Raw genomic sequence first — 13,733 nt, forward strand, 5'->3', positions numbered from 1 at the left:
TATTTATAATGAATTAATCTCCTCCCTTCAAGAATAGACTGTTTTATATGCTCCTGAATGTCAAGTGGGTCAATAAATAAATTATGAAAAAAACTGAAACATTTCTTGAAACAAATGACAACGGAAACACAACATACCAAAACCTACAGGATGCAACAAAAGCAGTACTAAGAGAGAACTTTATAGCTATTAGTGCCTATATCAAAAAAGAAGAAAAACTTCAAATAAATAATGTAACAATATATCTTAAAGAACTAAAAAAGCAAAAGCAAACCAAATCCAAAATTAGTAGAAGAAAAGAAATAATAAAGATCAGAACAGAAATAAATTTGAAATGAAAAAAATACAAAAGATCAATGAAACCAAAAGTTTGTTTGAAAAGATAAACAAAATTGACAAACCTTTAGCCTAAGAAAAAAGAAAGAAGACTCTAATAAAATCAGAGATGAAAAAGGAGGCATCACAACTGATACTACAGAAATTCAAAGGATCATTAGCAACTACTATGAGCAGCTATATGCCAGTAGAAAAGAAAATCTAGAGGAAATGGATAAATTTCTAGACACATACAACCTACCAAGATTGAACCACAAAGAAATACAAAATCTGAAAATGCAAATAACAAGTAACAAGATAGAAGCTGTAATAAAAAGTCTCCCAGTAAAAAAAAGTCTGGGATCTGATGGCTTCACTGCTGACTTCTACCAAATATTTGAAGAAGAGCTAATACCAATCCTACTCACACTATTCTGAAAAATAGAGGAGGAGGGAATACTCCCAAACTCATTTTATGAGGCCAGTGTTACCCTGATACAAAAACCAGACCAGCACATATCAAAAAAAAGACTACAAGTCATTATTTCTGATAAATATTGATGCAAAAATCCTCAAAAAATACTAGCAAGATGAATTCAACAATTTATTAAAAAGATCATTAGCTGCGACCAAGTGGGATTCAACATATGCAAATCAATCAAAGTGATACATCATATCAGCAGAATAAAGGACAAAAAAACCATATGATCATTTCAAATGATACTGAAAATGCATTCAATAAAATTCAACATCCCTTCATAATAAAAATCCTAAAGAAAAACTGAGCATAAAAGGAACATACCTCAACATAATAAAAACCATATATGACAGAACCACAGCTAGTATCATATTGAATAGAGGATAATGAAAAGCCTTTCCTCTAAGATCTGGAACACGACAAAGATGCCCACTTTCACCACTGTTATTCAACATAGTATTAGAAGTCCTACCTAGAGCAATCAGACAAGAGAAAGAAATAAACGACATCAAAATTTGAATGGAAGAAGTCTAATTATCCTGTTTGCAGATGACATAATCTTATATTTGGAAAAAAGCTAAAGATTCCACCAAAAAACTATTACAACTGATTTTAAAATTCAGTAAAGTTTCAGATTACAAAATCAACATACAAAAATCAGTAACATTTCTGTATGCCAACAGTGAACAATCTGAAAAATAAATCAAAAAAGTAATCCCATTTACAATAGCCACAAGAAAAATTAAATTATCTAAGAATTAACTTAACTGAAGAAGTGAAAGAGCTTTACAATGAAGATGATAAAACACTGCTGAAAGAAATTGAATAAGACACAAATGGAAAGATAGTCCATGCTCATGGATTAGAAGAATCAATGTTGTTAAAATGTCCATATTACCCAAAGCAACCTACAGATTCAATGCAATCCCTATGGAAATATTAATGACATTCTTCACAGAAATAGAAAAAAAAACCCTAAAATATACATGGAACCATAAAAGACCCAGAATAGCAAAAGCTATTCTGAGCAAAAAGAACAAAACTAGAAGAATCACATTACCTGACTTCAAATTATACTACAGAGCTATAGTGACCAAAGCAGTATGGTAGTGGCATAAAAATAGGCATATAGGTTGGGTGCAGTGGCTCATGCCTGTAATCCCAGCATTTTAGGAGGCCAAGGTGGGCAGATCACCTGAGGTCAGGAGTTTGAGACCAGCCTGACCAACATGGTAAAACCCTGTCTCTTCTAAAAATACAAAACTTAGCCAGGTGTGATGGTGCACACCTGTAACCCCAGCTACTTGGCAGGCTGAGGCAGGAGAATCACCTGAACCTGGGAGACAGACGTAGCAGTGAGCCAAGATCTCCAGCCTGGGAGACAGAGTAAGACTCTGTCTGAAAAACAAAAACAAACAAACAAAGAAACAGACATATAGACTAATGGAACAGAATACAGTACCCAGAAACAAATTCACACAACTTCAGTGAACTCATTTTTGACAAAAGTGCTAAGAACATATATTGGGGAAAAGACAGTCTCTTCAATAAATGGTGCTGGGGAAACTGGATATCTGTACACAGAAGAACGAAACTAGACCCCTATCTCTCACCATATACAAAAATCAAATCAAAATGGATTAAAGACTTAAATCTAAAACCTCAAACTATAAAACCACTATAAGAAAACACTGGGGAAACTCTCCAGGACACTGGTTTGGGCAAAAATTTCTTGAATAATACCCCACAAGCACAGGCAACCAAAGCAAAATGGACAAATGGGATCACATCAAGTTAAAAAGCTTCTGCACAGCAAAGAAAACAATCAACAAAATAAGAGACAACCCATAGAATGGGAGAAAATATTAGCAAACTATCCACCTGATGAGGGATTAATAATTAGAATATGTAAGGTGCTCAAACAACTCTATAGGAAAAAATCTAATAATCTGATTTTTAAATGTGCAAAAAATTTGAAATAGACATTTCTCAAAAGAAAACATAATTGATGAACATCGATGCAAAAAATCCTCAATAAAATATTGGCAAACTGGATCCAGCAGCATATCAAAATCTTATCCACTACGATCAAGTAGGCTTTATCTCTAGGAGGCAATAGGAGGAGTTCAACATATACAAATCAATAAATGTGATTCACCACATAAACAGAACTAAAGACAAAAACCAATGATTATCTCAATAGGTGCAGAAAAGGCTTTTGGTAAAACTCAACACCCCTTCATATTTAAAACTCTCAATAAACTACATATTAAAGGAACATATCTCAAAATAATAAGAGCCATCTATGACAAACCCATAGCCAACATCACACTGAATGGACAAAACCTGGAAGCATTCGCCCTGCAAACTGGCACAAGACAAGGATGCCCGCTCTCACCACTCCTATTCAACACAGTATTGGAAGTCCTGGCCAGAGCAATCAGGCAAGAGAAAGAAATAAAGGACCTCCAAACAGGGAGAGAGGAAGTCAAACTACCTGTTTGCAGGTAACATGATCTTATATCTAGAAAACCCCATAGTTCTAGCCCAGAAGCTCCTTCAGCTGATGAACAACTTAGCAAACTGTCAAGATACAAAATAAATGTACAGAAATCACTAGTATTCCTATACACCAACAATAGCCAAGCTGAGAGCCAAATCAGGAAGGCAATCCCATTCACAATTGCCACAAAAAAAGTACAATACCTAGGAATGCAGCTAACCGGGGAGGTGAAAGATCTTTACAAGGAGAACTACAAAACATTGTTCAAAGAAATCAGAGGTGACACAAACAAACAGAAAAACATTCCATGCTCATTGATAGGGAGAATCAATATTGTTAAAATGGCCATACTGCCCAAAGCAATTTCTACATTCAATGGTCTTCCTATCAAACTACTGATGACATTCTTCACAGAACTAGAAAAAAAACTATTCTAAAATTCATACGCAACCAAAAATGAGCCCGAATAGCCAAGGCAATGCTAAGCAAAAAGAACAAAGCCAGAGGCATCATACTACTCACTTCAAACTATACTTCATGGCTACAGTAACTAAAACAGCATAGCACTGGTACAAAAACAGGTACACAGACCAATGGAACAGAATACAGAGCCCAGAAATAAGGCCACATACCTACAACTGTCTGATCTTCTACAAAGCCACCAAAAACAAGCAATAGGGAAAATACTCTCTATTCAATAAATGGTACTGGGATAAATGGCTAGCCACATGCAGAAGATTGAAATGAGACCTCTTCCTTACACCATATACAAAAATTAACTTAAGATAGATTAAAGACTTAAATGTAAAAGCTAAAACTAAAAACCATGGAAGATAACTTAGGCAATACCATTCTGGACACAGAAACGGCAAAGATTTCATGGCAACGATGCCAAAAGAAATTGCAACAAAAGCAAAAATTGACAAATGGGATCTAATTAAACTAAAGAGCTTCTGCACAGCAAAAGAAACTATCAACAGAGTAAACAGACAACCTACAGAATGGGAAAAATTTTTGCAAGCTATACATCTGACAAAGGTCTTATATCCAGTATCTATAAGGAACTTAAACAAATTTACAAGAAAACAACAACAAACAAACTACCCCACTAAAAACTGGTCAAAGGACATGAACAGACACTTCTCAAAAGAAGACTTACATTTAGCCAATAAGCATATGAAAAAAGCTCAACATCACTGATCGTTAGAAAAATGCAAATCAAAACAGCAATAAGATACCATCTCACACCAGTCAGAATGACTGTGATTAAAAAGCCAAAAAATAACAGGTTCTAGCAAGGTTATAGAGAAAAAGGAACATGTATACATTGTTGGTGAGAGTGCAAATTAGTTCAACCATTGTGGAAAATGTGTGGTGATTCCTCAAAGACCTTAAACGCAACTACCAGTTGATCCAGCAATCCCATTACTGGATATATACCCAGAGGAATATATATCACTCTATCATAAACACACCTACACACATATGTTCATTGTAGCACTATTCACAATAGCAAAGACAGGGAATCAACCTAAATGTCCATCAATGGTAGACTGGATAAAGAAAATGTAGTATATACACACCATGGAATACTATGCAGCCATAAAAAAGAATGAGATCATGTCCTCTGCAGGAACATGGATGGAGTTGGAGGCCATTATCCTTAGCAAACTAACGCAGAAACAGAAAACCAAATGCCACATGTTCTCACTGATAAGTGGGAACTAAATGATGAGAACACATGGACACATAGAGGGGAACAGATACTGGGGCCTACTGGAGGGTGGCGGGCGGGAGGAAGGAGTGCACAAAAAAATAACTAATGAGTACTAGGCTTAATACCTGGATGACAAAATAATCTGTACAACAAACCCCTGCGATATGAGTTTATCTATATAAGAAATCTGCACATGTACCCCTGAACTTAAAAGTTAGAAAATAAAATAAAAAATAAGACATCCAAATGGCAAACAGGCATATGAAAATGTTCTTAACATCATGGATCATCAGAGAAATGCAAATCAAAACTATAATGAGAAATCATCTCACTCCAGTTAAAATGGCTTTTATCCAAGAGACAGGAAATAACAAATGTTGGTGAGGATGTGGAGAAAAGGGAACCCTCACACTTTTGGTGGGAATGTAAATTAGTACAACCACTATGGAGAACAGTTTGGAGGTTCCTCAAAAAACTAAAAATAGAGCTACCATATGATCCAGCAATCTGGGTATATACCCAAAAGAAAGGAAATCCATATATTGAAGTGATATCTGCACTCCCAGGTTTGTCGCAGCACTGTTCATGATAGTTAAGATTTGGAAGCAACCTAGGTGTCCATCAGCAGATGAATGAATAAAGAAAATGTGGTACTTACACACAATGGAGTACTCTTCAGCGATAATAATATGAGATTCTGCCATTTACAACAACATGGATGAAAATGGAGGTCATTATGTTGAATGAAATAAGCAGGCACAGAAGGACAAACCTAACATGTTCTCATTTATGTGTGGGATCTAAAAACCAAGACAATTGAACTCATGGACATAGGGGATGGGTAGTGGAGGAATTGAGGGAGAGATGGGAATGATTAATGAGTAAAAAGAAAAATTACAAAGAATGAGTAAGACTTAGTGTTTGACAGCACAACAGGATGACTACAGTCAATAATAATGTAATTATATATTTAAAAATAACTAAAAGATTATATAATTAGATTGTTTATAACACAAAGGATAAATGCTTGAGGGGATGGGTATCCCATTTTACATGATGTGATTATTACACATTGAATGCCTGTGTCAAAATCTCTTACGTACCCCATAAATACATATACCTACCATCTACCCATAGAAATTAAAAATTAAAAAGGATTAGACTGTTTTATGCAACAAAATTATGCAGCACATAAACTATTATGTAGAGGGAGCCTCAGCCCAGGAGTCACAAAGAAAACTTTGTGACCCTGGGAAAGCCCCTGGCTCTCCTAGCCTGAGCCTTCCTATTCGTAGAGACGGGGATTAGGCTTCATGATCCATGAGCACTCTCTGAGTTCTGGGAGTAAACATACGTATCTGAAGCCCAGAGAGGAGCCTCACCTGCATTCACAGGACTTGAAGTCCAAGCAAGGACAAAGAATAAAAGGTTAAAAACTAAGGACTTAGGCTTCCATTTCTGACGAAGATGGAGTAATAGGAACTAGATTTACTCTCTTGCCTTAAATGATCAAACAAATTGACTAAATATACAAAACAACAGTTTTCCAATGTGAACAGGTGGCAATGCAGGAGAGTGATCCCTGAAAACATAAATAAGTGAGGCAAGCCTTATTATTGCCAAAGGTTATTACTTAGAGAGTTTAGAGGCTGCAGTGCAGGGAGCAGGAACCCAGGCAGAGCCTGGTGGTTTCCTAGAGTTTAGAAGACAAGAGATGGACGTTCATAAAGGCCAAGGTAGCTAGAGTTTGCATGGCAGACAGAGAGACAGAAAGAGAGAGAGAGAGCTCTGAAGCTTTGCAGAATCCCCCTCCAACCCTGTCCTGACCCTGTCCTGAATTTCAGCTGAATATTGATCAGCGTATACAGGTGAGAAAACTACCTGAGGCTAGAGAAAGAACCACCTGAAAGGAACAGACAGAAAAATCCACTGAGCTAACACAGGGCTGAGAATAGTTGGGGCTACCACCAGCTAGGATAGAAAAACCTCCTAATATGTAGAGTATAAGGTAGGTTATACAGAAGGGTGTTGCTTTAGTAGCAGGAAATTGGTATGTAGGATAAAGAATAAAATCACACTCAGAATAAAGGCTACTTTGGCTTTACCTAACAAAGCTTAAAAGCAAGCCTCAGAAAGATCAAACTGTTTCCAAGTAGCATAACTACTACAAAGCTCAAGAATATTTTCAAAAATAAAATGAAAGAATATCCAGCATCCAACAAGGCAAAATTCACAATGTCTGGAATTCAATTTAAAAAAATTGTCAGGCATGCAAAGAAGCAGGAAAATACAATCTATAATGAAAGAAAACATCAATGACACACATGGTAGACAAGGAAATACAAACAATTATTTTAAAAATTGTTTTAACTATACATGCTCAAGAAACTAGAGGAAAACAGAAGAAAGTGAGATGTTCATGATATAAAAAGACCCAAACCAAACTTGTGCAGATGAAAAATATCATGTCTGAGATGAAAACCACTGAATGGAATTAATATGCTTAGACACTATAAATGAAAAGATTAATGAACTTAAAGATAGAGAAATAATACTATCTGAAATGAAGCACAGACTATAAAAGACCCAATAAAATGATGAACAGAGAGCATAAGTGATCTGTGAGTAAACTTCAAGTATCCTAATGCAAATGTAATTGAAGTCCCCAAAGAAAACTGAATTACCAGGCCTATCATAATCAAATTGCTTAGAAATAGTGATAGAAGGAAAATCATAAAAGCAGCAAAAAGGGGTAGAAAAAAATAACATTATGTATGAAGGAACAAAGAATGACAGCAGATATCTTATCAGAAATAAGCAAGATAAAAGATAGTGGAACTTCATAACAGTGCTATTCAGAATAACCAAAAATATGAAAACAGCTTAAATGTCCATAATAAATGAATGGATAAACAAACTGTGGTATATACCTACAATGGAATATTATTCCAACCATACAAATGAACGAAGCATTGATATATGCTTCAATGTGGATGAACCCCCAAAACATGGAGTTCAGTGAAAGAAGCCAGACACAAAAGGACAGATATTGTTTGACTCCACTTATATGAAATATTCAGAATATGCAGATCCAGAGATAAAAGGCAGATTGGCAGTTCATGGATTGTGAGGAGAGGTAAATAGGAAGAAACTGCTTAATGGGTATGGGGTTGCCTTTTGGGGTGATGAAAATGTTTTGGAGCTATACAGAGGCGATGATTGCACAATATTGTGAATGTACTAAATGCCAATGAATTGTTCACTTTAAAATGCTTAATTTTATGTTATGTCAATTTCTCCTCAATAAAAAAACAACAGGAGCAAAGTCTTGTAAAGTACTGAAAGAAAAAAATATCAGCCTATAATTCTATACCCAGTGAAAGTATTTCTTAAAAATGAAGGAAAGACCAAGACTTCTTCCGACACACAAAAGCTGAAAGAATTTATCACCAGTAGATCTGTACTACATGAGTGTTAAAGGAAGTCTTTCAAGCAGAAGAAAAATGATCCCAGATGCAAATCTAGATTTACACAAAGGAATAAAAAGCACAAAATGGTAAATACATGGGTAAATATAAACTTTCCTTGTTTTAAAAATCTCTTTAGAAGATAAATTAAATGCTTAAGGAAAAACAATAACAATTTACTGTGTAGTTTATAACAAATATAGAAGTAAATTTTATGACAATAACACAAAGTCTTGATGAAAGGAATTAGCAATATACTGTTATAAAGTTCTTATGGTGTATGTGATGCAATATAATATTATTTGTAGCTAGTCTGTGACAAAGTAAAATTACATACTATAATATCTAAAGCAACCATTGAAGGAGAAAAAAAGTACAGACAATAATCCAACACTGGAGATGAAATGGAGTCATTAAAAACAATCCAAAGAAGGCAAAAAAAGGAAGAAGGAGGGAACAAAGAACAGATGTCACAAACAGAAAACAAATAGCAACAATATATAAACATCACCATGTTGAGGACCAAATTAAACATAAATGGTATAAACATCCCCAATAAAAAGGCAGAGATTGTCAGATTGGATCTTTAAAAACTGAAGGCTCAACTATTTACCTCCTGCAAAAATCCCACTTTTGTTTGTTTGTTTGTTGAGATAGGGCCTCACTCCTGTCACCCAAGCTGGAGTACAATGGTGCAATCATGGCTCACTGCAGCCTCAACTTCATGGACCCAGGTGATTCTCCCACCTCAGCCTCCTGCACAGCTGGAACTACAGGCATGTGCCACCATGCTTGGATAATTTTTTAATATATATATTTTTAGTAGAGATTGTGTTTTGCCATATTGCCCAGGCTGGTCTCGAACTCCTGGGCTCAAGCAATCCCTCGCTTCAGTTTCCCAAAGTGAGATTATAGGCATGAGCCTACATGCCGGCCAAAAATTCCACTTTAAATAAAAAGCCACAAATAGATTAAAGTAAAAGGATGAAAAAAGATACATCTTAGATATACATATTAGGTATACGTGCTAACACCAATCAAAAGAAAGCTGGAGAAGCTATTACAGGCAAGTCAGACAAAGTGGAATTCAGAACAAAGACTTTTTACCAAGATAAAATGGCCATTTCCTAAGAAGAAAAGAGTTAATTCATCCAAAGGACATAACAATCCTGAATGCTATGCACCTAAATAACAGATTTCAATATAGGTGCGTAAAAACTGATAAAACTCCAAAGAGAAATAGACAAATAAACAATTATAGTCAGATATTTCAACAGTCTCTCAATAACTGGGAATAAACAGATAGAAAATTAGTAAGAATTTAGAAGACTTGAACAACACTATCAGCCAACTTGACCTAATTAACATTCATAGAACACTCCACCCAATAATAAAATACACATTTACTTGGAGTATATTCTTGGGCATAAAATAAATCTTACAAAATGTAAAAGAATTCAACCTAGATAAATTATGTCTTATGAACACAATGAAATTAAATTAGAAATCTATAACAGAAAGGCATCTGAAAAATTATAAAATATTTGAAGATTAAATAAAACACTTAAAATAATTCATGGGTCAAATAAAAATCAAAAGGGATATTTAAAAGTATTTTGAACTGATTGAAAAAGAAAACACAGCATATCAAAACTTGTAGGATGCAGCTAAATCAATACCTACAGGGAAAATTGTAGCACTAAATGCTTACATTAGAAAAAGAGGCCGAGCACGGTGGCTCACAACTGTAATCCCAACATTTTGGGAGGCCGAGGCAGTGGATCATGAGGTCAGGAGATTGAGACCATCCTGGCTAACATGGTGAAACCCCGTCTCTACTAAAAATACAAAAAACTGGGTGGTGCCTGTAGTCCCAGCTACTCGGGAGGCTGAAGCAGGAGAATGGCGTGAACCTGGGAGGCAGAGCTTGAAGTAAGCCGAGACTGTACCATCACACTCCAGCCTGGGCAACAGAGTGAGACTCAGTCTCAAAAAAGAAAAAAGAAAGAAAAGAAAAAGAAGAAGAAATGTCTCAAATTAATGACATAGGCCTCTACCTTAACAAACTAGAAGAGTAAATTAAACCTAAAGTAAGCAGAAGAAAGGATACAATAAAGATAGCAGAAATCAATGAAATAGAAAACATAAAAATAATAAAGAAAACCAATAAAGCCATTCTTTGAGAAAGACAATAAGTGTGATAAGCCTCTAGCCAGGCTTGTCAGGGAAAAGAGAGAAAACACAAATAACTAATGTCAGGAATTAGATATGGCACATAGATTCAGATCCTACAGAAATTAAAAGTATAGCAAGAATATATGATGAACAACTTAATGTTTATAAATTTGACAACTTGGATGAAATGGACAAATTCTGTGAAAGATGCAAACTACCCAAACTTACCAAAGAAGAAATATATAACCAATATAGCTCTACATCTACTAAAGAAATTGAACGTGTGTTTTAAAAATCTCCCCAGAGAAAAATCTAGGCTCAGATGGCTTCACTGTTGAATTCTACCAAATGTTTAAGGAATATCACCAAGTCTACATATACTTTTCCAGAAACTTAAAAAGGGGAGAATACTTTCCAACTCATTATATGAGGCCAGTATTAGTCTGCTACCAATAGTAATCTATCATATTACAAGAAAAGAAAATTTAGACTAATACCCATCATAAGGATACAACAATGTATAAAAAGGATAATATAACAAATGAAGTTAATTTCAGGAAGGCAAGACTGGGTTAACATACAAAAATCAATGTAATTCATCAAATTAATAATCTGAAAAAGAAAAACTATGTGATTATCCAAATAGGTGTGAAAAAAAGCATGTGACAAAATTCAACATCTACTCCTGGTAATAAAAAGCTCTCAGAAAACTAGGAATAAAAGAAAATATTCTTAACCTGATGAAGGACATCTGTGAAAAGCCTACAACTAACATCATGCCTTACAGTGAAAGACTGAATGCCTTCTCCCTAAGATCAGACAAGGATGACTGCTCTCAACCTTTCTTATTCAGCATCACACTAGAGGTCCTAGCCAGTGCAACAGGCGAGAGAAAATAAATTAAAAGCATACTCATTGTAAAGGAAGAAATAAAACTGTCTCTATTTGGAGAAGACATAATTGCCTATGTAGAAAAACCCAAAGAATATAAGAACTAATAACTGAGCTTAGTAACATTGCAAGATACAAGCTCAAAGTGCAAAAATAAGTTGTATTTGCATTAGTAATCAGCAGTTGGAAAGAAAAACAAAAACAACAGAATTACTTACAATAGCACCAAAAAATATAAACTATTTAGGAATAAGTCTATCAAAGTATGTGTAGGATCCTCACACTGAAAACTACAAAACGCAAATTAAAAAATCAAAGAAGCCATAAAAAAATAGAGATGAACCATGTTCATGGACTGGAAGACTCACCAATGTTAAGAATTATTCTTCTCCCAAATAATCTATATATTGAATGAAGCTCAAAATTCCAGGAAGACATTTGGTAGAAATAAAAAAGTTGATTCTAAATTTCTATGAAAAGTTAAAGGAATTAGAATAGCTAGGCCAGGCGCGGTGGCTCACACCTGTAATCCCAGCACTTCAGGAGGCTGAAGCAAGAGGATCCTTTGAGGCCAGGAATTTGAGACCAGCCTGGGCAACATAGTGAGACCCCATCTCTATACAAAATTTAAAAATTAGCTAGCCATGGTGGCATACACTTGTTGTCCTCTACTTGGGAGGCTGAGGTACGGGGATTACTGAGCCCAGAAGGTCGAGGCTGCAGTGAGCTATCATTGCACCACTGTACTCTACTCCAGATGATAGGGCAGGACCCTATCTCTAAAAAAAAAAGACGAAACAATACCACCTAATTTTAAGGTTTAATAATAAGTAAGGGTAATCAAGACAGTGTAGCATCAGTGAAAGGATAGATTAATAGGACAAAATAAAAAGTATATAAATAATCCCAAACATTATTAATTTTTTTTTTTTTTTTGAGGCAGAGTTTCGCTCTTGTTACCCAGGCTGGAGTACAATGGTGCAATCTCGGCTCACTGCTACCTCTGCCTCCCGAGTTCAACTGATTTTCCTGCCTCAGCCTCCTGAGTAGCTGGGATTATAGGCGCGTGCCACCACGCCCAGCTTATTTTGTATTTTTAGTACAGATGGGGTTTCTCCATGTTGATCAGGCTGGTCTCGAACTCCCGACCTCATGATCTGCCCACCTCAGCCTACCAAAGTGCTGAGATTACAGGTGTGAGCCACCATGCCTGGCCAACTGGTTTTTAAATAAAGGTTCAAAGACAGTTCAATGGAGACAGAATAGTCTCTTCAAAAAATGGTGCTGGAAAAATTGAGTATTCACATTTGAAAAATGTATCTCAACTCATACTTTGCACCATTTACAAGAATTAACCTTAAACGCAACATACACATAAAAGTAATACCTAAAACTATAAAACTTCTAGAAGAAAACATAAGAGAGATTCTGTGTGACTTGGGCCAGGTTCATTAGGTACAGCACCAGTATCATGATTCATAAAAGCAAAACTGATAAACTGGACACCATCAAATAAAAAACCTTTGGTCTTTTGAAAGACACTAGTAGGTGAATAGAAAAACACTGGAAAATTAGATTTATATCTGATAAAGAGCAAGTATCCAAAATACACAGGAAAAGTTCTCAAAACTCAATACAACAACATGATCTTTAAAATGTGCAAAAGACTTGAACAGATACTTCACCAAAGAGCATATACCATGGAAAATAAACCCATGGAAAGATGCTCAACATCTTCAGTAAGCAGAAAAATGCAAATTAAAACCAAAATGAGGTTCTATTGGACACTTATTAGAATGGCTAAACAAATAAACAAACACAAACCACCAAGTGCTGGCAAGGATGCGAAGCTCCTGGAGCTCTCACCCATTGCTGATGGGAATGCTAAGTACCTGCTCTGGAATACAGTTTGGCAAGTATTGAAAAGCTAAATACATCCTTCCTGTTCAACCCAGCAATCTACTCCTGGGGGCTTTATCTACACAAAACCTGTACGTAAATGTTTACAGCCACTTTTTTTGTTATTGTCCCAAACTGGAAACAACTCAAATATCTTTCAACTGGTTAATGGATAAACTATGGTACATCCATAAAATGGAATACTATTCATCAATAAAAAGGATTAATCTACTGATCTGTGCAACAATGTGGATGAATGTCACCATATACTCTGGTCAATTTATACGA

At 35.5% G+C, this 13,733-nt stretch overlaps 1 protein-coding gene across 24 annotated transcripts in view; it reads right to left on the reverse strand.

Moving 5' to 3' along the window:
- Positions 1-13,733, reverse strand: part of OTOG (otogelin) — a 102,534-nt gene that overhangs the window by 19,167 nt on the left and 69,634 nt on the right. The window lies entirely within an intron of this gene.

The sequence above is a fragment of the Trachypithecus francoisi genome, unplaced genomic scaffold (genome assembly GCF_009764315.1).
Source record: "Trachypithecus francoisi isolate TF-2019V2 unplaced genomic scaffold, Tfra_2.0 Lachesis_group8, whole genome shotgun sequence".
Classification (NCBI taxonomy): domain Eukaryota; kingdom Metazoa; phylum Chordata; class Mammalia; order Primates; family Cercopithecidae; genus Trachypithecus; species Trachypithecus francoisi.